The 21,779-nt window shown below is 40.7% G+C and overlaps 1 pseudogene; it reads right to left on the reverse strand.

Annotated features, from left to right (window-relative positions):
• Positions 1-21,779, reverse strand: part of LOC113068209 (oxysterol-binding protein-related protein 6-like) — a 168,015-nt pseudogene that overhangs the window by 99,881 nt on the left and 46,355 nt on the right.

Raw genomic sequence — 21,779 nt, forward strand, 5'->3', positions numbered from 1 at the left:
TAACAGTCTTATCAAGTAACTGTACGATGTTATATCCGAACGCAGATAGGAAAAATTTTGTGATTGTTACAGATACAAATACTGGATGTTACATGAAAATGTAAATATGTAATGTCAAATATAAAGTTTTTAAAATTTACATATGTAATTGTTGCATAAGGCTATACATTAATACGCGTTTATTGAAAAAAAAAAAGGCTATCTAGGTGTAGACGTAAATAAAACACAATCTAACATGTAGAAAATTAAATTAGAAACATCTAAACTTTTCAGGTCGCAGTAAGTGCACCACTGGTCATGCACATCCTTTCCCGGAACAATACTGAAAGCTAAGGCAAGATGGAGAAACAGATGATCATAGTTGTACAAGGATAGCCATTTTTTAAATGAATCTATTAGCAGAGCTACTGCAAGTGATTTTAAGTGCTGGAATTCCATTTATTCTTTACTGAAACTTCTGCGTCATCATGGAGAGCGGGTCATGGTTGCCCAGCAACAGCAGACGCCACTGGAGCGCAAGCGCAGGCTACTGAGTGCTTTGGAAATAAGGAGAGCGGCGCGCCTAGCGTTTTCCACACGTTTTCAGTCGCGACATCATGCAAATGTGGTTTTGTTTTGAAGGAGAAATTTTTTATTTTATTTTTTTTCTGGACTCGGTCGAGACCAACTAGAAGACTTGGCGAGTCCAATGGCCAAGTCCGAGACAAGTCCGAGTGCAAATTCAACGAGTCCGAGACAAGTCCGAGACGACAGAAAAATGTCTCGAGTCCGGACTCGAGTCCAAGACCGGACTCGAGTACTACAGCCCTAGTTCTTAGCTTAAAAACTTGTAAAAAAATTTTTTATAAAATACTTATCCCAGTTGCATAGTATAAATTGTGAATTGCATCCACTAAAAAGTTGACAGAATGCACTTTCTGTACTTAATTTGCACTGCTTCAGTTACATATAGGCCTACATGTATTCATTCAATAAAAAGCAGTAAGTGATCTCTTGGTCTAGATTTTTTTAACTGCTTAAATAAGCTGTTTAATCATTTTTTTTTAAAAATTTTTAAATGGGCAAAAGAAAATCATGTTTTTTTTTATTATTTAAATGCGAATGCAAACATAGAGATATATACCGAATATCGTAAAAATTTACAATATCGAGATATTTTTTTTTATATATTGCCCAGCCCTAGTACCAAGGCAACCCTGCCAAAAAAAAACATGTATTTTAACCCTGGGACTCAATTTGTCATTGGGGAACCTCCTGGAAACGCGATTGGGCTAGTTTTGGACTAGTTTTGAGAAGGAAGTGGGCAGGATTTGTTTTGAAAACCTGGCAATCCTAATCTGAACGCACATGCTGGAGATCAATCAATCAATCAATCACCTTTATTTATATAGTGCTTTAAACAAAATACATTGCGTCAAAGCACTGAACAACATTCATTTGGAAAACAGTGTCTCAATAATGCAAAATGATAGTTAAAGGCAGTTCATCATTGAATTCAGTTATGTCATCTCTGTTCAGTTGAAATAGTGTCTGTTTTTACTTGCAATCAAGTCAATGATATCGCTGTAGATGAAGTGACCCCAACTAAGCAAGCCAAAGGCAACAGCGGCAAGGAACCGAAACTCCATCGGTGACAGAATGGAGAAAAAAACCTTGGGAGAAACCAGGCTCAGTTGGGGGGTCAGTTCTCCTCTGACCAGACGAAAACCAGTAGTTCAATTCCAGGCTGCAGCAAAGTCAGATTGTGCAGAAGAATCATCTGTTTCCTGTGGTCTTGTCCCGGTGGTCGTCTGAGACAAGGTCTTTACAGGGGATCTGTATCTGGGGCTCTAGTTGTCCTGGTCTCCGCTGTCTTTCAGGGCAGTAGAGGTCCTCTCTAGGTGCTGATCCACCATCTGGTCTGGATACGTACTGGATCCGGGTGACTGAAGTGACCCTCTGATCTGGACACAGACTGGATCTCGTGGCCACGGTGACCTCGGAACAAGAGAGAAACAGACAAATATTAGCGTAGATGCCATTCTTCTAATGATGTAGAAAGTACGGTGTTATGTGAAGTGTTTCCGGTTCCGGTTTACCTAATTAATGCAGCCTAAAAATCCTTTAACGGATTTGGATATTAAAAGCATATTAGTATGTTATGTGTATGCCAGGTTAAAGAGATGGGTCTTTAATCTAGATTTAAACTGCAAGAGTGTGTCTGCCTCCCGAACAATGTTAGGTAGGTTATTCCAGAGTTTATGCGCCAAATAGGAAAAGGATCTGCCGCCCGCAGTTGATTTTGATATTCTAGGTATTATCAAATTGCCTGAGTTTTGAAAACGTAGCGGACGTAGAGGAGTATAATGTAAAAGGAGCTCATTCAAATACTGAGGTGCTAAACCATTCAGGGCTTTATAAGTAATAAGCAATATTTTAAAATCTATACGATGTTTGATAGGGAGCCAGTGAAGTGTGGACAGGACCGGGCTAATATGGTCATACTTCCTGGTTCTAGTAAGAACTCTTGCTGCTGCATTTTGGACTAGCTGTAGTTTGTTTACCAAGTGTGCAGAACAACCACCCAATAAAGCATTACAATAGTCTAACCTTGAAGTCATAAATGCATGGATTAACATTTCTGCATTTGACATTGAGAGCATAGGCCGTAATTTAGATATATTTTTGAGATGGAAAAATGCAGTTTTACAAATGCTAGAAACGTGGCTTTCTAAGGAAAGATTGCGATCAAGTAGCACACCTAGGTTCCTAACTGATGACGAAGAATTGACAGAGCAACCATCAAGTCTTAGACAGTGTTCTAGGTTATTACAAGCAGAGTTTTTAGGCCCTATGATTAACACCTTTGTTTTTTCTGAATTTAGCAGTAAGAAATTACTCGTCATCCAATTCTTTATATCGACTATGCATTCCATTAGTTTTTCAAATTGGCGTGTTTCACCAGGCTGCGAGGAAATATAGAGCTGCGTATCATCAGCATAACAGTGAAAACTAACACCATGTTTCCTGATGATATCTCCCAAGGGTAACATATAAAGCGTGAAGAGTAGCGGCCCTAGTACTGAGCCTTGAGGTACTCCATACTGCACTTGTGATCGATATGATACATCTTCATTCACTGCTACGAACTGATGGCGGTCATATAAGTACGATTTAAACCATGCTAATGCACTTCCACTGATGCCAACAAAGTGTTCAAGTTTATGCAAAAGAATGTTGTGGTCAATTGTGTCAAACGCAGCACTAAGATCCAATAAAACTAATAGAGAGATACACCCACGATCAGATGATAAGAGCAGATCATTTGTAACTCTAAGGAGAACAGTCTCAGTACTATGATACGGTCTAAATCCTGACTGGAAATCCTCACATATACCATTATTCTCTAAGAAGGAATATAATTGTGAGGATACCACCTTTTCTAGTATCTTGGACAGAAAAGGGAGATTCGAGATTGGTCTATAATTAACAAGTTCTCTGGGGTCAAGTTGTGGCTTTTTTATGAGAGGCTTAATAACAGCCAGTTTGAAGGTTTTGGGGACATATCCTAATGACAATGAGGAATTAATAATAGTCAGAAGAGGACCTATGACTTCTGGAAGCACCTCTTTTAAGAGCTTAGATGGTATAGGGTCTAACATACATGTTGTTGGTTTAGATGATTTAACAAGTTTATACAATTCTTCCTCTCCTATAGTAGAGAATGAGTGGAACTGTTCCTCAGGGGGTCTATTGTGCACTGTCTGATATGATACGGTAGCTGACGGCTGAATGGTTGAAATTTTATCTCTAATAGTATCGATTTTAGAAGTAAAGTAGTTCATAAAGTCATTACTGTTGTGGTGTTGGGAAATGTCAACACTTGTTGAGGCTTTATTTTTCGTTAATTTAGCCACTGTATTGAATAAATACCTGGGGTTATGTTTGTTTTCTTCTAAAAAAAGAAGAAAAGTAATCAGATCTAGCAGTTTTTAATGCTTTTCTATAGGATATGCTACTTTCCCGCCAAGCAATACGAAATACCTCTAGTTTTGTTTTCCTCCAGCTGCGCTCCATTTTTCGGGCTGCTCTCTTTAGGGTGCGAGTATGCTCATTATACCATGGTGTCAAAATGTTTTCCTTAACCTTCCTTAAGCGTAAAGGAGCAACTGTATTTAAAGTTGTTGCTTCCGGCTTTGCTACCGTTCGGACGTTCTAGCTTACTGCTCTGCGCTTTGCTTCTTATTTCTGTACTTTTCTCAGATTTTTCTAAGATTTTTACTTCAGCAGATCAGCACAGTGCTCAAACAACAGATTTTTGGCACAAACGCTGAAACTAAAAACACTGGGACTGGAATAATACTACAAAAAGAAGACTTCGTCTCCCACTGCAAACAGCTTACATTCCGGAGACGGGAAAACAACTGCCTACCAAACAGAAGAGAGAGAAAATGCCTCCTGTTGGATTTACTTGTTGCATGAACTGCTGCAAACTTCTAGAAAGGATTGTGATTCTTGAAACAAAGTTACTTTCTGGACTTCCAAAACAGACGGAACACTTAGCAGACCGTCGTCATGGACCCTCTCAGCATACAGCCGGTGAGTCCCATGAATCTTCTGAATCTCAACAGTTTATACCAAGTGTAGAGGAACAAGCCGAAACTGATCGCCACACTAATCAATGGCACAAACAGGGAGCGAGACCCAAAGGAACACAAGATATCAGATTGTCACGAGTTTCTCGTATTGTTGCCATTGCTTCCTCTACCCCAGATTCGACTATGACAAGGCTTGTAAATACTGGTATTCTACCACCCCCTATACATCTGGAGAACAGATTTCAAGCATTAATAAATGTGGGTGAGGAATCCCCAAATGTATTTAAATATGGATCTGATCAGCCAGCAGCAAACTCCGCTACTAACAGGCGCTCAAGGACGAGCAGACAGCGGCTTTCAGCTCAGAGCGCAGCCGAGCCCAGGACTCTGATAGTGGGTGACTCTGTTATCAGAAACATCCGTAGCAGGACTACAACAACATGCTGCCTTCCTCAAGCAACAGTCTCTGATGTGAACAAGGAACTTCAGAACATTCTGATGAAGCACAAAACTGCAAATCGAATCATCATCCATGTGGGGAAGAATGATATTCGGAAAGAGCAGTCAGAACTCCTTAAGAAGGACTTCATTGAACTCTTTGAAACACTTCGAAGACTCAAAGTTCAGTCGTTCATCAGTGGACCACTCCCAGCTAGGGGAACAAATATGTTTTCACGGTTGCTTGGGCTGAACACATGGCTACAAAGATCTTGTAATATAAAAGGAGTACATTTCATTGACAACTTCAATCTTTTCTGGGGGCATAGACAATTGTTTAAACCGGATGGCCTTCACCCAAACAAACTAGGTGCAAGAGTGTTTAAGGACAATATCTTCTTCTCCCTTCGTCATCCTTCAGCAGAGTGTGTCAATCCATTCAGCACACACACACCGGGTCCGAATCATCATGTGGTTGACATATCCCACAAGGACACTGATAACAACATGCAGCCAAAACAATCACTGCTGATAGACACTATCCCTGCTGAGCCCTGCCCACAGAGCTCCTCACAGACTGACTGTGATGTATCAAAACAGCTACAAGATTCACCACCCAAGGACAACTTTCTGGAAAACAGCCAGGGAAGCCAGGACAACACATCACAGCCACCGGAAACACCAGAGACACAGCCCATCTCACCAGACACATTATCCCTCTCTCCAGCATCTCCACTTCTGTGCTTCTCACAGAAAATGGAGGAATTGGTGTATGTTGGGACTAAACTCTCCCACTCATTCGCTGCTAGCCCGCAGATATCAACTAAAAAACGGCGGGCCCCCCAACCACCAAAGCCTGTGGGCCCTGTTCCTATGAGAGCTCTCCGACCGCTGCCACAACGCCAGGGCCCAAACCCTCTATCTGCTGAAGGTGAACCAAAAACAACTGATAGCAGCTCTCAGTGATATGTGTCGGGTCTCAGCTATAATAGCAGCAACATTCACAAATGCCTACTGAACAAGCGGGAACCCAGTGTGCCTGTAGCTTTCTCTATTTCAGTTTTATCACGTGATAGAAAGTCTAAGGCCTTCTCAAGCCGAAGGGCAAACTCATCTAATCTGCGGCCTATTATGCATCAAACTAAGATTGATGTAAAGACACATAGCACTGCCATCAAGCTAGCACTTTTAAACATTCGCTCACTAAAAAATAAATCATTTCTAATCAATGACTTTATAACCTCAAACAATCTGGATTTTATGTTTCTAAATGAAACATGGCTTGAAGACAGCTGCAGTGCAACAATCCTAAATGAAGCAGCCCCTCCTAACTTCACTTACATGAGTGTCTGCAGGACTGTTAGAAGAGGTGGGGGTGTAGCTGCTCTATTTAAAGATGTCTATCAATGCAAGCAAATGTCATTTGGTCAGTACTTGTCTTTCGAATATCTAGGGATTGTGCTGAAAGGTGCTCCACGCATTCTGTTTATTATTATTTACAGGCCTCCAAAATACTCTCCAGCCTTTGTTGAAGAGGTCACAGAAATGTTATCAATAATTTCCTCAGAGTTTGACTGTTTTGCAATTTCAGGGGATTTTAATATTCACAGAGATAATACAGAAAACAAAACTACAAAAGAAATGATAACGGTTCTAAACACTTTTGACTTGATTCAGCATGTGCATGGACCCACACACAAAGGTGGACACACTCTGGATCTGATCATCAGTAGGGGTCTAAACATTTCATCCATTGTTATTAAGGACGTAGCACTGATCACTTCTGTATTTTCTTTGATATATTGATCTCTGCTACCACTGAATCTAGATCGGTCTCTGTCAGAAGGAGATGCATAAACGAGAACACAAGTGTACTATTTATGGAGGCTATATCTTTAACACCAAGAATTTCTGCAGACTCTGTTGATATTCTCCTTGATTCCTTTAACTCAAAAGTTAAGAATGGTATTGATGATATTGCTCCAATAATAGTGAGTAAGAAAACAAACAGACAGAAATCAGTTTGGAGAAGATCAACAGCAGTTCAGACTATGAAAAGACAATGCAGAAAAGCTGAGCGGATGTGGAGGAAGACGAAACTTGAAATTCACTATAGCATCTATAAAGACATCCTTCATGCTTTTAATGTGAAACTAGCCACAGCTAGACAGAACTTCTTCTCAAACCTTATAAACAGTAACTTAAATAACACTCATACTCTTTTTGCCACTGTTGAGAGACTGACAAACCCCCCAAGTCAGATTCCCACTGATATGCTATCAGACAGCAAATGCAATGAGTTTGCTTCTTTCTTTTCTGAGAAGATCATAAATATCAGGAAGGCGATTAGCACATCCTCAAGTAATGCAGAGGTCAGACAGATTCGGCCAAAATATCAAAAAGATACTATGTCTAAATTTGAAAAAATTGATAGCAAATTCTGGAAGACATAGTGCAGAAACTAAAATCATCAACCTGTTGTCTTGACACACTTCCCACATCTTTTTTCAAAAGTGTGCTTGACTGCTTAAAAGCAGATCTCTTAGAAGTGGTGAATGCCTCACTTCTTTCTGGGACATTTCCAAACTCCCTAAAAACTGCAGTTGTAAAGCCCCTCCTGAAAAAGACCAATCTTGATAACACATTTTTGAGCAATTTTAGACCAATATCTAATCTTCCTTTTATAGGCAAAATTATAGAAAATGTAGTTTTTAATCAGCTGAACAAATACTTAAACTCAAATGGATACCTGGACAATTTTCAATCTGGTTTCCGACCACATCACAGCACAGAGACAGCACTCATTAAGATAATAAATGATATTCGCTTAAATTGTGACTCTGGCAAAATATCAGTGCTGGTATTGCTAGATCTCAGTGCTGCGTTTGACACTGTCGATCATAACATACTACTAGAGAGACTGGAAAACTGGGTCGGGCTTTCTGGGATGGTACTCAAATGGTTCAGATCATACTTAGAAGGGAGAGGCTATTATGTGAGTCTAGGAGAGCATAAGTCTAAATGGACATCCATGACATGCGGAGTCCCACAAGCGTCAATTCTTGCACCGCTCTTGTTTAGCCTGTATATGCTTCCACTAAGTCAAATAATGAGAAATAACCAGATTGCCTATCACAGCTATGCTGATGATACCCAGATTTACCTAGCCTTATCTCCAAATGACTACAGCCCCATTGACTCCCTCTGCCATTGCATTGAAGAAATTAATAATTGGATGTGCCAGAACTTTCTTCAGTTAAACAAGGAAAAAACTGAAGTCATTGCATTTGGAAACAAAGATGAAGTGTTCAAGGTGAATGCATACCTTGACTCTAGGGGTCAAACAACTAAAAATCAAGTCAGGAATCTTGGTGTGATTCTGGAGACAGACCTTAGTTTCAGTAGTCATGTCAAAGCAGTAACTAAATCAGCATACTATCATTTAAAAAACATCGCAAGAATTAGATGTTTTGTTTCCAGTCAAGACTTGGAGAAACTTGTTCATGCCTTTATCACCAGCAGGGTGGACTATTGTAATGGGCTCCTCACTGGCCTTCCCAAAAAGACCATTAGACAGCTGCAGCTCATCCAGAACGCTGCTGCCAGGATTCTGACTAGAACCAGAAAATCTGAGCATATCACACCAGTCCTCAGGTCCTTACACTGGCTTCCAGTTACATTTAGGATTGATTTTAAAGTACTTTTACTCGTATATAAGTCACTTAATGACCTAGGACCGAAATATATTGCAGATATGTTCACTGAATATAAACCTAACAGAGCACTCAGATCATTAGGATCAAGTCAGTTAGAAATACCAAGGGTTCACACAAAACAAGGGGAGTCTGCCTTTAGTTACTATGCCGCCCGCAGTTGGAATCAGCTTCCAGAAGAGATCAGATGTGCTAAAACACTAGTCACATTTAAATCTAGACTCAAAACGCATCTTTTTAGCTGTGCATTTGTTGAATGAGCACTGTGCAATGTCCGAACTGATTGCACTATATTTTCACTGTTTTATGTTTTATTATTGTTTTATTATTAACTGTTCTAAAATGTTTTAATCATTTTAAAAGTTTTAAAATTACTTGTTTTATTTTTGTTATTATTTTTCTTCATGATTATTTTACTTTCTCTTATGTAAAGCATTTTGAATTACCATTGTGTACGAAATGTGCTATATAAATAAACTTGCCTTGCCTAAAGTGCTAGAAAAGAGAGAGTCCATAGTTTCTGTTACATCATCAAGTTGTTCTGAGGTTTTGGATATGCTAAGGAATTCGGATACATCAGGAAGATAACTTAAAAAGCAGTCTTTTGTGGTAGAAGTGATGGTTCTTCGATACTTGTAACTGTAACGGCGCTAATGGAGGACAGGAGACAAATGCAAGTACGAGTAAGTTTATTAGAAGTATGATGATGATGAAAGGTCGGAGAGTAACGCAGGAACCACGGTGGCAGCACAGACTGGTGAGTTGAGACGTGGGGTGCGTGGAACGACGATGACAGCGGTGATAATCCAATAGTGGTGAGTGTATTCCAAGCGTGACGACAGGATCCGAACAGAACGGCGACAAGGCAAGGCAGGAACAACACGAACACGATATCAAACACCAGGATCTACAAACAACGATCAGACAAACAGGAAACGAAAGACAGGGTGTTAAATAGTCTGTGGGAACTAGCCGCACCTGCCGCTGATCAGTGATCAGCGACCACACCCACATGAAACAATCAACATGACGTAACCTGACTACAGCTGGAGACGGTGCATTCACAAACCGTGACAGTACCCCTCCTCTTAAGAACGCCTCCTGGCGTCCCCAGAATCTCTTACCTGTCGATTGTAATCATCGATAAGGGAATGATCCAGGATGTCCCTAGCAGGTACCCAACTTCTCTCCTCTGGACCGTAACCCTCCCAGTCCACCAAGTACTGAAATCCGCGTCCCCTCCTTCTAGAGTCCAGAATACGATTAACCAAATAAGTGGTCTCCCCATCTACGAGACGCGGCGGGGGAGGGACCGGGGTGGGCGGATTAATGGGAGAATAAAATACAGGCTTTATTTTGGATACATGAAAGGCGGGGTGAATTCTCCTGTACGTCGGAGGGAGTTTGAGGCGGACTGTCACCGGACTAATGATCTTGGTGACAGTAAACGGGCCGATAAATTTGGGAGCCAGTTTATTAGAAACGGAACGGAGAGGAATGTTCTTAGTAGAAAGCCACACCTTTTGACCCACGACGTATACGGGAGGCCTAGACCGGTGGCGATCGGCTTTGGCCTTGGTGCGCGCCCCCACTTGGAGTAGAGTCTCGCGGGCTCTGGTCCAAGTGCGGTGGCACCTCTGGACGAAGGCGTGAACGGAGGGGACCGCAACCTCGGATTCCATACTGGGAAAAATTGGTGGCTGGTACCCTACACTACACTCAAAAGGAGATAGGCCCGTAGCCGATACTGGTAAGGTATTGTGGGCGTACTCCACCATAGACAATTGTTGGCTCCAGGAGGAAGGATTCTTGGAGACCAAACATCGCAACACCCTTTCCAAATCTTGGTTGGCTCTCTCGGTCTGGCCATTGCTCTGGGGGTGAAACCCTGAGGACAGACTTACAGTCGCTCCTAGTAATTTACAGAATTCTCGCCAAAATTTAGACACAAATTGGGGTCCTCTGTCAGAAACCACGTCTATCGGGAGGCCATGTAAACGAAAGACGTGGTCTATGACGGTCAACGCTGTCTCCTTGGCTGAGGGCAACTTGGCCAAAGGAATAAAATGGGCGGCCTTCGAGAACCGGTCCACCACGGTTAAAACAACCGTGTTGCCCTGGGAGGGCGGGAGGGCGGTAATAAAATCTAGTGCGATATGGGACCAGGGTCTCGAAGGTACCGGCAGCGGTTGGAGTAACCCATCCGGGGACCGATTGGAAGCCTTACCAGTGGCACATACCGAGCAAGCCAAAACAAAATTGTGGCCACCAGAATCGTTGCTTGACTAAAAATCTAGTACGGTTAACCCCTGGATGGCAAGCCACATTAGAGCAATGTCCCCACTGGATAACGTTGGACCTTAATCCCTCCGGCACAAATAAGCGGTTCGGTGGGCACCCGGGCGGAGGCGTTACCCCTTCTAAGGCCGTTCTGACCTTCGATTCGATCTCCCATGTGAGAGTGGAGACCACTAATGTCTCAGGAAAAATACACTCGGGAGTGGACGGGCGTTCGGAATGGTCCAAAATACGAGACAAGGAATCGGGTTTGATATTTTTGGAGCCCGGGCGGTACGAAATAGTAAAATCAAAACGTCCGAAAAAAAGTGCCCATCGAGCCTGCCTGGAGTTCAACCTTTTGGCGGTGCTAATGTACTCTAAGTTCTTGTGGTCAGTCCATACTATAAAAGGAACCCCCGATCCTTCTAACCAGTGTCGCCATTCCTCCAATGCCATCTTGACTGCCAACAATTCTCTGTTACCAATATCGTAATTACTCTCTGCAGGAGATAAACGATAAGAAAAATACGCGCAAGGGTGGACCTTGTCGTCTAAGGGAGAACGTTGGGATAACACCGCTCCTGACAGTGGTGTGTCTGTGCTGACCACCGCAGTCTTACCGGAAGGAGCGTAGATGATGGCGGTGATGAGGTCTTCTCGGCAGAGATCCCACCCGATAGTAGCCTCATGCGTACTACCGGGCTTGGCCTTTTACTGGACAGGTATGGGCTTGATGTCCGGCTCCCCCGCAGTACATGCAAAGACCCAGGGATCTCCGCCTCTCCTTCTCCTCCCGGGAAAGCCGAGCTCGCCCTACCTGCATGGGCTCGTGATCGTAGGTGGGGCTGACCACGTCTCCGCCACTGAATCGCCCGTCCGCCGGGCCCCTGGATGGGGTGTTGAACAGCCCCCTCCTCTCCATCCGAGTGAGGCGGGCATCCACCCGTAACGCTAGATCAATGAGTCCATTAAGAGAGGGGGGCAGATCCAGGGCGTAGATCTCCCTCTGGACGCGGTCAGCCAGCCCATGCAGGAACATGTCCCACTGCGCCTCCTCGTTCCAATGGCACTCCGCCGCCAGGGTTCTGAATTCGATAGAGAAGTCTGAGACGGACCTCTCCCTCTGGCGTAACTCCGCCAGCCTCCTGGCCGCCTCCCGTCCTGCGACGGCCCGATCGAAGACCCGCCTCATCTCCTCGGAGAGCGCCAGGAACGAGTCGCAGCATGGGTCCTGGTTCTCCCACACCGCCGTCCCCCATAGTGCCGCCCTCCCAGAGAGTAAGGTGAGCACAAAGGCCACTTTCGCCCTCTCGTTGGCGAATGTCCTGGGTTGCAGGGCAAAATGCATATCACAGCGGGTTAGGAATGCTCTACAAAAGTTGGGCTCACCCGAGTATGCTTCCGGGATAGGAAGACGCGGTTCCGGCTGGGAGGTGGTCACTGGTGGTACCGGGAGAGCGGGCGGTGTGGGTGGCGCAGTGGGCGCTCGAAGAAGATGGAACTGCTGGGTGAGCTCGGACACCTGCGTTACCAAGGCTTGGACCGCGCGACCAGTGTCGTTAAGAGTCCTCTCCTGGGAGTCCATCCTCCGAACACTGGCGCTGAGAAATTCCTCCAGAGATGAAGCTTGAGTACTCGCTGCCTCCATGAGGGTCTGATCGTTCTGTAACGGCGCTAATGGAGGACAGGAGACAAATGCAAGTACGAGTAAGTTTATTAGAAGTATGATGATGATGAAAGGTCGGAGAGTAACGCAGGAACCACGGTGGCAGCACAGACTGGTGAGTTGACTGGTGTCTATAAATGCTGATCCCAATGCATCTTTTTCATTATCGACATGGATATTAAAATCACCAACTATAAAGGCTTTATCTGCAGCCAGAACTATCTCGGATGTAAAATCACCAAACTCTTTAATAAAGTCTGTATGGTGCCCTGGTGGCCTGTATACAGTAGCCAGTACAAACATAACAGGGGATTTATCATTAACATTGGTTTCTCTGGATAATGTTATATGAAGCACCATTACTTCAAACGAGTTATACTTGAAGCCTGCCCTCTGAGAAATCCTGAAAACGTTGTTATAAATTGAAGCAACTCCTCCCCCTTTGCCTTTTAGACGCGGCTCGTGTTTATAACAATAATCTTGGGGGGTGGACTCATTTAAAATAGTGTAATCATCAGGTTTTAGCCAAGTTTCTGTCAAACAGAGCACATCTATATTATGATCAGTTATCATATTATTTACAAAAAGTGTTTTCGTAGAAATGGATCTGAAATTCAATAAGCCAATCTTTATCATTTGTTTATCCATATTGAATTTGTTTTTTATTTGTTGAACCTCAATTAAATTGTTAACCTTAACTTGGTTTGGACGTTTTTTGTATTTTCTAGTTCGGGGAACAGACACAGTCTCTATAGTGTGATATCTAGGTGAAAGAGTCTCTATGTGCTGAGAATTAACTGACTTCTGTGACGGGAGGCAGCTAGCAGACGGTCGGTTTAGCCAGTCTGTCTGCTTCCTGACCTGGGCCCCAGTTAGTCAAGTATAAACACTAAGACTATGTGCCATATTTCTAGAGAGATGTACTTCTAATCACAGAAGCGCCTTTACTGACGAGATGGGCATGAAAATCACATTTTATTTTTTTGCACAGCCCTATTTAGAGCGCTGCTCGAGTTGAATGTTACGTGTCTGGAGTGTGTTTTTTGGTAGAATCGGGCAATGCTCAGGTCCATTGCACTGAAGTAATCACTCTACTAAGGAAGGGAGCCATAGAAATAGTTCCTCCCTCAGAAAGCAGATTGGGGTTCTACAACCGTTATTTCCTTGTCCCCAAGAAAGATGGCGGTCTCAGACCTATTTTAGACCTCAGGCTCCTGAACCTCTCCCTCATGAGACGGAAGTTCAGGATGTCGACATTGAAGCAGATCCTCAGGCGAGAGCCCAGTCTACAATACGCCTCTACGCCCAAAAAAGGTCAGTCTTCGTCGACTGGTGCTCAGCACGAAACTAAGACCCTGTTGAGTGTGACACATCTCCGACACTGTCATTTTTGGAAGAGCGTCTAGACAAGGGTCTCACCCCTTCAACGCTCGAGGTGTACATAGCAGCCACCACAGCATTTCATGCTATCGCCGGCCAACCAGTGGGTTGAAACAGCCTCATTGTGTGTTTCCTGAGAGGTTCTAGGTGGTTGAACCCCTCCGCGGTCACATTGAGCGGTCACAGCTGTTCCGGCAATCTGACCAGCTTTTAGTCTGTTTTGGTGGCCGCACCAAGGGGTCTTCAGTCTCAAAGCAGCACCTGTCGCGTTGGATAGTCGACGCTATCGCTCGCTGTTACTCCTCTATGGGCCTTGAGTGCCCCATAGGAGTAAGAGCCCACTCCACTAGAGGGATGGCCTCTTCTTGGGCCTGGTCTAGGGGTGTCTCGATCAAGGACATCTGTGAGGCTGCCGGCTGGTCCTCGCTCGTCCACTTTTGTCAGATTCTATAACCTGAACATCCCGACCTTGCTTGCTCTGGTCCTTTAGGTATGACAATGACGGCCTCTATCAGACTCTGTCATCATGCCACCTCCAGGGAGCTAGCTCCCTCTTAGCAATGTAGCATAAAAGGTTCGACAGCTCTGGCCCCCTCACTTGTCCCCTGGACCCCAAATCGGCTTTTGATTATTTCTTTGTTGTGGCATCACTCAGATTCCTCTTTTTTTCCCCATAATTTGTCAAGACATTTTCTTTAGTGACTGCTAATCTGCACCTCACAAAAGAAATTGATTTCATATTGAACGTCATTGCCTATTGCCGTATCTTTCATTGTTTGCCCCAGTGCCAGTTGTGTGTCACTTAAATGTTACAAAACATCCCACAAAAATATCAAGCACCTAACACAGTATACACAATTTGCATAAAATACATGCAAAGTTTTATACATGATTCCCATTTCTCTTACCATTCTTTCAAAAGGGTCATCTGTGTGGTTTGCAATATCCAGGAGTTCAGAATATTCCAGATCTTCACTGACACGCTGTAATAAACCAAGCGGTTCATTGAGAGCCACTGGCATGGATACCCGTGACAAATCCTTCCCAATGTTGTTGTACAGGATGGTGAGGATTCCTATATGGCTGTTATCGGTGCTGTGTGCAGGAAGCACTGTGCGTCGCCCAGTGACCTGAGCATTAGAAGGTAAATCATTTGTGCTGGAAACACTGGCGCTGTATTTCATATTTGCAGCTTCTGGAAAATATTAATAGGAAATACCATACCAATAAATTGGTACAATTTAAATACAAACTCTCTCTCTTTAGAAAGTAAATGTGTATGTTTATATTTATATATATATATATATATATATATATATATATATATATATATATATATATATATATATATATATATATATATATATATATATATATACACACACACACACACACACTACACACACATATATTTGTGTCTCCGCCTTGACGGAGGATTTGGCAGCACTCCAGGTGATGACAGCAGAAGAGAGCTTGGCACCAGCATTTGACCGTCTACATATGATAATACAGATATATAAGCTCAGACATAAAAACAAAAATAAAAATATTAAAAACAAATGTTTTAAATGTATTTTAAAAAATGTTGATGTAGGAAATGAGTTTGAAAACACAGTGTAGCTAAGGCCACAAGTCTTCCAAAACTTCATAAAAATTTTCATAATTGAATCTGTAAAACTGTGAATTTTATGAAATATTTTCTAAGGCCATGTCATGTGTGTTTTTAGAGAAGGCTAATCAGATTGATTTATGGCCCTTGTCATCTCTATAAGATCTCACATGTAAACATTCCTGTGCTCTTTGTGTATGTTTCACTGTTGAAAGCTGCCCGATTCATTATTGTATTGTTCTCACCAAACGAGTCTTTCACACCTCCGCCAGGTATGACACATTATCCGCATTATTCTTTTATCATTATTCTTTTGTTTTTATTCCACCTTTATTAGCCTTGATTGTGGTTTTTCAGGCTTTACAAAGCAACAAAGAAGCGATCTCACTTCAGTATCTCTTTGCATTTAGCCCTTATTTATCAAAAGTCTTACTATAAAAATACAACAAAACATTTTCTTACGACCTTACGTGAATTATCGAGACAAAAATGCATTATGAAGAAGAAAAGCACCTGCTATTAGTAGCATCGGAGCTAACGTTAGCATCAAGCTACATCAGACAATTTATGAAAATTAAACCCCGATTGAGTGTTTATAATAACTTCCTTTAGCGATCAGGGGTGGAATTTGGTCGTTTACTGTTGTAAAAATATGTTATTTGTAGCCTTTTTCATCGCTGCACAAGTTAGCATTTCCGATGTTAATTTTCAATTTTTTTTTATAAAAACGACCCAGATCTCAAGAAATTCTCATACCAAGCTTTACTATCGTAATCGCGGGTTTATTATTCGGATATTTCGTGTGTACAGAGGTGTTTCAGTGTTGTTTTGGCCAGATAACTACCAGGAAGTGTGCAGGAAGCATGTGACACGATGTGGCAGTGTCCAGATATTACACTCTCAGATTGACATTGGGAAGGCCCAATCGGAGACTGAGTCACACACAGCACGAGCTGACAACACAGCAAACACATACACAGATCGCTGGGAGAGGCTGTTTATCATCTGATCGCGTAAATCCGTGGAAAATGAATAGAAATGACGATTCTGTCTGAAGAAATATGAAGTAAACATAGATAAATATATCCATATATCTCTGCAGATATGCATTTTTGGTCTATAAATCCTTATTGACGCTGTTCAGTGAGTCTATGTGAACACAAATAAACCGCTGCTGACGTGACTGAATATGAGTGAGTGGTGAATTTCTATTCAAAATGTGGCATAATACAGATTTATTATTTTGCACTCCTGACATAAATCACTAAATATCTGTCACTGCAACAATGTTTTATCAAAATATTGGTCAAATATCGAAGCTAGAGTCTTTAAACTTTCAATTGATGCACAGTTTGTCCAGATGAAGACAGTGATGTTTAATGTGCTGTGAAAGTGAAACAATAATAAACTGGGGCCGTCGGCGATGTTTGCACGTAAAGGGGTTTTTAAGCAATTTTGAGCGTGGCATGGTTGTTGGTGCCAGACAGGCCGGTCTGAGTATTTCACAATCTGCTCAGTTACTGGGATTTTCACGCACAACCATTTCTAGGGTTTACAAAGAATGGTGTGAAAAGGGAAAAACATCCAGTATGTGGCAGTCCTGTGGGCGAAAATGCCTTGTTGATGCTAGAGGTCAGAGGAGAATGGGCCGACTGATTCAAGCTAATAGAAGAGCAACTTTGACTGAAATAACCACTTGTTACAACCGAGGTATGCAGCAAAGCATCTGTGAAGCCACAACACGCACAACCTTGAGGCGAATGGGCTACAACAGCAGAAGACCCCACCGGGTACCACTCATCTCCACTACAAATAGGAAAAAGAGGCTACAATTTGCATGAGCTGCACTTACTTTTTCCCACTGTGCAGGCTGGTGGTGGTGGTGTAATGATGTGGGGGGGCTGTTTTCTTGGCACACTTTAGGCCCCTTAGTGCCAATTGGGCATAGTTTAAATGCCACAGCCTACCTGAGCATTGTTTCTGACCATGTCCATCCCTTTATGACCACCATGTACCCATCCTCTGATGGCTACTTCCAGCAGGATAATGCACCATGTCATAAAGCTCGAATAATTTCAAATTGGTTTCTTGAACATGACAATGAGTTCACTGTACTAAAATGGCCCCCGCAGTCACCAGATCTCAACCCAATAGAGCATCTTTGGGATGTCGTGGAACGGGAGCTTCGTGCCCTGGATGTGCATCCCACAAATCTCCATCAACTGCAAGATGCTATCCTATCAATATGGGCCAACATTTCTAAAGAATGCTTTCAGCACCTTGTTGAATCAATGCCAAATCAATCGACTACTTTAACCACTAGTCGGCGCTGTCGGAAACAATCACTTTGTACGCTTAATGGTTAATGCATGCTAGTCGAGCATGCATTAACCATTAAGCATACAAAGTGTTTGCAAGTACAACATGAATTTTAGGATTACAAAATTATGTGTAGCGGTTACTTTCTATGACCTTATCTATGTTGCATGTAAAATTAAAATATGTAATGTAATAATTAGGGTTTTGCCTAAAAGCCGAATTCTTTATTCAGAATGATCACTAAATGTTATGACATCTCTCTGCTGGCATGATAAATGTTACTTTAGAAATTAATAGTTATTTTATTTTAACACAACATACTTAAGTGATAAATATATATATATATAAAAAAAAAAAAAAAAAAACCTGCCATAAAGATCTTATCAACATTGTATCTGAATGCAGATAAAAATATAATAATAATAATAATAATAATAATATATAAATAAAAATGTGATCATTACAGACACAAATACTGGCTGTTACAGGAAAATTTCAATATGTAATGTCATAATTATAAAATTTTGACAATTTTTATATGTAATTGTTGCATACGGCTATGAATTAATAAGCATTTATTGATTAAAAAAAAACTATTTAATGTCTTTTCATTTACAGTAGCATGAACCACAAGTAGTCGAGTAACTCGAGTATTTTTGAAATAAAAAAAATAGACTAGTAGAAATCATTAGTCATGCAACCCACACACGCACACATATATACATACACACATATATATATATATATATATATACACACATTATATATATATTTTATATTTATATATTTATTAGAGGCGGGCATAGATTATTTTTTTTAAATCTAGATTAATCTCACTGTGATCTTGAAATGAATCTAGATTAAAATGGCTCATTCGAATTATGCCAAAGGCATTCAGAATATGTGTGTTACCCAAATAAAATTGACAAACAGTAAGTCTTTGAAAAGGGGTTTATCAAGGTAGATGGTGCATTAGAAATGTAGATCTCCTGTTTCCAAAATGCATCACAAAGTGCTTGAAAAAGCTGTAAACTAATTCCACATTGCACAAGTGGGGACCCAGTGAAGGTTGTACCAGTGGGCCCTGTTTGAATTGTCTAATTTGTATGTTCGTTTATTTTTATTTATTTGTGCTATTTACACAGTGTTTAAGGTTTTTTTCAAGTTTGTAGGTGTCAAGGTACAGAAACTAAATAATTAAATGTAATTGTAATGTAAATGTAAAATAGCACTGGATAGTCTTCAATGTAAAAATTAAATATACAATGAAACCTACATTTATTCAGACACCTTCAACATTTCTCACATTATTACAGTTTTGCTATATATATCAAAAATTATATCTGGTGTCTGAATATTTTTTGGTTTGACTGTTAAAACTACAAAGTAATTCAGTCAAGAGCAGTGAGTGATTTTCATTATCATTTTCTTGGATTAACATTACAGCAGCCAGTAGCTTAATTAGGCGCTGTCAATTTAAGAGACGATGAACACATCCAATATAATACACATCCCATTTTTTTCCTCAACTTCAATATGTATTTGTCGGCACTTGAGCAAAAATAAGCAAATTCGATGTTCAAGTGTTTTGATCAAAACACTTGAAAACGCTTATTTTCAGTGTCTCGAGACGCCTTTTCTGCGTGAGCCCTGAACACCAGAACACCGCGAGCTACTGAATCAGGCTCTTTCATATCTTGTTTGTTTCAAACTGTGATTTGTATTTGTTCGTTCCAGTGCAGGAGGGACTTTGAGGAGAACTTCGCAGAAGAGAGCTCGGTTCGGTGTCGCTGTCCGTTAGGCTGGCCTCTGCCAGTCGGTTATTTAAAATATCAAGGTGAAAGTCATCATAGCTTGCTTAGTATAGACCCAGCCCCAACCCAACTTTGAGAATAGATTAACGGCGATAATTTTATCGCCCGATTAGAGTCTCGCGTTAACGCAGCACGTTAACGGCGATAACGGCCCACCACTAATAAATAAATAAATAAATAAATAAATAAATGGGGTGGCATGGTTGAACTTTCACAGTTCAGTTTGTTTCACGGTTTTAAAGTCACGGTTTCTATACAGTTCGATGTGCTATGTTTATGGAAAAACTACACTTTCTAATAAAATAAAAATATTCTATCCAACTACAAGCAACAGCACAAATAAATACAATAGAGTAAAGATACAAAAAAAAATAAACCGTGATTTTCCTTTTTTTTAGGGAGGTCTATAATTTGTTTTTAGGTATATATATATATATAATGTATATGTGTGTGTGTGTGTGGGCATGTTTTTGTATCATATCAGGACACAACTCTGTATAATGACATGGGTATGACACAGGTATTACAAGGAGAGGGTGACTTATGAGGGCATAACCCATGTCCCCATTTTTCAAAACGCTTATAAATCATACAGAATGAGTTTTTTTGAGAAAGTAAAAATGCACAAAGTTTCCTGTGAGAGTTAGGGTTAGGTGTAGGGTTGGTGAAGGACCATAGAATATACAGTTTGTACAGAATAAAAACCATTACACCTATGGGATGAACACACTTTACACAAAAACAACGTGTGTGTATGAATAATAAAACCTTAAACGATTATTAAAATGATAACTAAAGTAAATATATAAATATTTACTTTAGTTATTTTAATTATCTGTTAGGTTTTATTATTCATTTTTCATTACATAACCATAAACATAAACATGTAAAGCTGATTGTTTAGCTAACTGTAGACGTACTGTGGACTTCCTCTGGTTCAGAGTTGCTTGTGGTGACATCACTCAATCCAGATTCGTCAGATGTTTCATTGTCAGACAAATTCTCATAAATAACTTCACTGGCATCAAAATACTCTGCTGTACAGTCTGTTACTGGGGGTGTACGATTTAGCTTACAGTCTTGAGAGGGGGTGTCCTGCTTAATGACAAAAAGAGATTTATATTAAATAAACCAAAAACATTACTTAAAAAATTCAGACATGAAGTACACACCTGATCCTGGCACACAGTAGAGTAGGACTCATCTGAGGAATCGGATGACAGTGACAGAGAGTGAACTCTGGTTAAACGTGACTGCATCTCAAGCTAAAAAAAAAAAAAAAAAAAAAAAGTAACTAGCACAATTGTGATAAAAGGTGATAGATGAAATTTTCACTTTTTTTGAATTTCTTTATTATTATTATTATTATTATTGTTGTATTTTATTTTATTATTATTATTATTATTATTTTTTTTTTTTTTTTTGCCATTTAGTTGGGTTTCTTCTGTCTGCCAGCACAGAAACGCTGAAAAGAAAACATTCAGCCAGTTCTTGGCTAAATGTTAACATTTAAATATTAAAATTTTAAAATATTTTTTTTTTAAAATACAGGGTTCGTACAGAAACTGCAAAATTTAATTCCAGGAATTTCAAGGACTTTAAGCATTACTTTTTTGGTTTTCAAGGACTTAATATTGTTATGCTAATAGACCAATGACTGTGGCAACTTTAACATTTCAAAAGATAGACAAAGTTTCCATATTAAAACTGATTTTCTTTTTCATGAATATATGATTGACCTGAAGAATGAAAGCTGCATCCTACACTTGTTAAATTATGAGCTATATCCCCACTTATCAACACTTGGGTGCGTGACGATACACTTAGCTCATGAGATATAAATATAGAATGAGACAATACTTTAACACTTAAAACATTTTAAAAATGACAAAATATTTGTCTTTTGATTACAAATCAAAACAATGCAGCTGTATTTTAAAATATTTTAACTAATCAAGGGCTGTAACTAATGATTACTTTGGC

The sequence above is a fragment of the Carassius auratus genome, linkage group LG44F (genome assembly GCF_003368295.1).
Source record: "Carassius auratus strain Wakin linkage group LG44F, ASM336829v1, whole genome shotgun sequence".
NCBI lineage: Eukaryota > Metazoa > Chordata > Actinopteri > Cypriniformes > Cyprinidae > Carassius > Carassius auratus.